This window comes from Cynoglossus semilaevis, chromosome 17 (assembly GCF_000523025.1).
Source record: "Cynoglossus semilaevis isolate Cse_v1.0 chromosome 17, Cse_v1.0, whole genome shotgun sequence".
In the NCBI taxonomy this organism is placed as follows: domain Eukaryota; kingdom Metazoa; phylum Chordata; class Actinopteri; order Pleuronectiformes; family Cynoglossidae; genus Cynoglossus; species Cynoglossus semilaevis.
The window spans coordinates 13,480,507-13,484,951 of NC_024323.1; the positions used below are offsets into that span (position 1 = coordinate 13,480,507).

Consider the following 4,445-nt stretch of genomic DNA (forward strand, 5'->3'; position numbering starts at 1 on the left):
AGGAAGGGAATCTCTGTGTCTCCACCAGAGCCTGATGATGGGACCAAACAGTTCCAGTCGGTACCAGCGTCTGCAGGCCACAGGTGAACAGTTCCAGGTCCAGGAGTGGAAATGGAGAAGTGGGAAGATTCATGGATGTGGTTAGGGAGGAGGTGGAGATGTAGGAGATCCAGATCTTTCATTTCCTTAACTCTCACATTTGTCTCCTCGATGCTTCACCTGCTTTAGAATCATTGGCTGTTTTAGAAACTTGAGCAACTTCGACTACTGTAGTAACTCCAACTACTTTAGCAACTTAAAAACTTCAACTAACTTTTACTGGTACTATGGTCACGTCTTCACATCCCTTGACTGTAGGAGCTACTTCTGCTAGTTTAGCACCTGGACTGGGTCATAAAAAATACTAAAAAAAAGAGTAGCTTCTTTTTGTCACTGCTTCTTCAAAATAATTATAAAATGGGATGAATTTGTGTTTGGATCAGTGACCAGATGATCCTTCGTCTGAGCTTCAACCTGGCTTAAATATTTATATTTAATTTTCTTTGAATTAGAGTTTTCTGGATTTTGTTTCTGCTCAGTGGTTAGAAGCTTTTTACTCCATGTACCGACTCTGAAAATGACATCCTGCAGATAGTCAGACCAATAAGATCTGTCTGACTGACCCACGTCTCTATACAGTGCCAAATTAAACAACCAATACATGATCATTTTACATGATTCCATAACTTTTTAATGACATTGTTAATAAGGAAATCCAATGATGAGCCAGAGTGTGTGTGTGTTGTAATTTTGTATCATATCTTAGAACAAAGACCATGTCATTGATGTAAATTAATCAATATTTAAGCAGCTGGAGGTGGGATATAACAACAAAGGTCAGTATCTTGGACTTCCAACGAAGACCTGTTCATTCAAACACTCCCTGGGTGAGCTGTCTTGTCTCTACCAGCAGAGGGAGCTGTCTGACGTCATTGAGCATATGCCTGGAATTAGACCTGAGTCAGACGTGGGACCATCTCTCCCAGAACAAAGTCCACAGAGGAAATGAGTGAAATCATTTTAGCTCACAGACCAAAGTCTATAGAACTGATTTTTATTTTCTACATAAACATTGGTGTAGATGCGTGAGTGCTTTGGTACTGTTTTTGGTACCAACAGCCTGTTCCTGTGTTGGACCTGCACAGAGTACAGTAGTTCTACTGTCCCACTCCTGTTATTGGTTGCTGCTGAACTAGTGAGGTTCCACAGGTGTTCCACAAATTACACCCCCCTCCCAACACGTGGCGTATGACGTAGTGATTCATCCTACAGGCCTGTAGGTAGGGGCTCTAATATTGGTGTGTGTGTGGTAACACAGGGTTACATAACCAACACAACACAAACACAAAAGTGTCATTAAACCCTGAAACCTCCAGGTAAACACGGTGCGTTGGTGCGTGTGCGCTCGAGCTCCACCACAGCTGTCCAGCCCCTGTTCTGCACGGAGCACGTGCTGCCCTGAACACATCCATGACGTAACATTCACATGTTACGTTCACGCAGACACGCGCACTTTCGCTGACTCTCACGGACTCGGCCGGGCTCGGCCTCCTTCGGCTCCACAGAACAAAGACGCGGATGTTCGTGTGGCTTCGCATCCAGGTCCCCGCCCACTGGCCCGTCCCCTCGCTTCCTCATACAGCCACCGTAATGTAGGGTAAAAACGCGCAGGATTTTTTAGGGGGAGTGTGCCTGTGCTGCAGCACGCGCTCGTTCAGAGGTGGTGGTGGAGGCGGGACGACGGAGAGGACAGACTCCGAGAAACAAAACAACGAACACGCCCCTTTGTTTTTTTTTTCGTGTTTGTGAAGTAACCTTTTTCTTCTTCGTCTGCTTCTTTAAGAGGGAATCATCTGAATGTTGGCCACAAAAATAATTGGAAAAAATATTCAAATGATGCGAGACAACTACTGATACTGATACAGTAATAACACCAATATTAACCACTAGTTATAATATTACGTATTACTACAACGTTACATTAAAAAAATATATGTTTGGGGGTTCAACTGTAAAATGTTGTTTCTTAGCATCAGCAACAAGGTGGTTAACTGGTTAACCAGATCGGTTTAGCCTGACTGAGTCTAAGAAAGGCTAGCTTAGCAAAACACATTAGAAGCTTATAAAAGTAGTAGAGTTCATTTTAATTTTATTAAAACGCAAACATTAGGTGATTGTGATAAACGAGGTCTCGTGTATTATATAAACACGAGAAAGGGAGTGACCCACGGGATGAAAGGATGTACTGCGGTCAAGAGCTGAAGTTGTGACTGACTGCTGTTATTGAGTCACAGCCAAAATGGCGGACTGCAGGCGAGTGCGCGGCAACATGTGGGCGGGCAAATGCTGCTGCGCCTTTACTCGAGTGTTTCTGGTAGACTGGAGAACACGCTGCTGCTGCCGCTGCTGGAGCGAGAGAAGAGGAACGCCGCGGTCCGATGAAGAGTGCCGACCCTCGGCGACAACACCCGAGCGGATCCGAGCAGTCACACAACAATCTACGGGTGTTACCGACGGCTGTAGCGGGCGACGGCTAGGTCTCCAGACTCCGCTTTTCAAAGAATGAGAGAGCACTTCCGCCGGGGGGGGCAACAACATGAACGGGGCCGTGTACATTTCGTTTTTCCAGGGGCAGCTGGAGTCCGTGCTGGAGCAGGTCGTTCAGTTCGCCGTCCAGGAAATCAGCACAACGGTCGGTTCCAGCCTGAACGCGCTGCTGTTGGAGACCACCGTCAAAGAGCAGGAAAACCAGCGGCTCCGGGTCCAGCTGCAGTCCCAGGAGAAGAAGGACGACGTCGACGGCGTAGACGGCGGCGGTGGAACAGGCTCCGCGATTAAGAGGTGTGAGGAAGAGGCAGTGCAGACCGGCGGAACAAAGCCCGAGCATCGGCAGCAGCAGCAGCGGCGTCAGCAGAGGGTACACGCCCCCGGAGGTCGCAGCACCGAGTTTCGCTGCCACACCGACACACGCCGCCTGGAGCAGAGGGGCAGGGTCGTCGGTAAGAAACCAGATGTTCACAGTTGACATTTTTGAAAGTTATGTTGCTTTCTGCTACGTATTTGCTATATATATAAATTCCCACAAAGAGACAGGGTCTCCCACTGTCTCTGACACGTCCTCTTTGTGTCTCCTATCTTTGTCCTGTGTCTCTGGTCTCTGTGAGGTCCACAGGTGACAGACAGTGTCCACAGACAGACGTGAGCCAGTAGGCCTAGTTAAACACAGAAAGGAGACGTCACCGTCTGAGTCTTTAAACATTAGGGGCAGAGGGAATCAGCCAGACATGTGTCCTCTGATCTGAGACCTGTGAGGTTCTGACCGGTGAACTTTGATAACCCTGGACTGTAGAGAAGAGAATAGCGGTTCAATCCTACGTCGTGTTCCTGAGGTCAGCTCTCTTGACCGATAGGAAGTTCTGATAACAGATGGAAAAGGTTCAGGTGTTCACATCAGTGTGAGAGTTTTTTTTTCATAGGGCAGTGATGCTGAACATGTCCTGATGATGGCGCTCTCTCTCACTCCCCGCTGCAGGTCAGCTAAAGTTCGTCATGGAGAAAGTGTTGAATTTTGCCGTGTGTGAGCTGACCAAGATCGTGGAGGCGTCGTTTGATGACCTCCTGCTGGAGATCACCAAGATGGAGACTGAACATCAAATCCTAGAGGAGAAACGAGACAAGAAGTCCCACGGAGGAGGAGGAGGAGGCGGCGGCGGCGGAGGAGTGGCGGGTAAAAGGAGAGGCTCGGAGAACGACTCGGTGTCACCCAGTGGCTCAGAGGATGCCCGAGAAGATCTGGCTGAGGTTGCAGTCGTGAAAGAGAAGACAGAAGCAGGAGGTGGGTCAAAGGCTAACCAAAAACCTAACCTCTGGCTACTGTTAGATCATCTAAGATACAATTTGATGAAAGCTAGCTTATGTGCTTTCAAGAATAGCTCAAAGTTAGCCTAAAATGTTGCCAAAACGGGAATGTTTGTGAAGAAGTTGCCTTTTGCTCCTGCAGATTCCCAGCGCTCCCCCGTGCTCTCAGTCTCCCAGGAATGGTTTCCGATCCTGGACAAGGTCTTTGGGCAGAAATGGTGCAGTGACGTCCTACAGATTAAAGAGCTGGCTGTGGAGGGAGGTGGACGGGGCGAGGAGCGGGCGGAGCCTCCTATTACCTCCTCAGTGACCCTGGAGCCCGCGCCCTCCTCCCCACAGCAGGACCCCCGTTGGACACCTCTGGAGGACATGGAGGTGTTTTCTCCTGACCAAATCACTCTTGATGATACCGCGGACTCTCTGAGGAACCTCTCCGGCCCCTCCCACGGCCCCGCCCTGAGCCCTACCACCAACTTGAGCCAGGCAGCTGAGGCCCAACTCCCAGGTGAAGGTAAATTCTGCACCAAAGTTTTTAACTTAACGCTTTT

General features: G+C 48.9%; 1 protein-coding gene across 6 annotated transcripts in view; it reads right to left on the reverse strand.

The window, feature by feature from the left end:
• LOC103393431 (RNA binding protein fox-1 homolog 1) overlaps positions 1-4,445 on the reverse strand; it is a 363,631-nt gene that overhangs the window by 299,220 nt on the left and 59,966 nt on the right. The gene's annotated exons all lie outside the window — the stretch shown is intronic.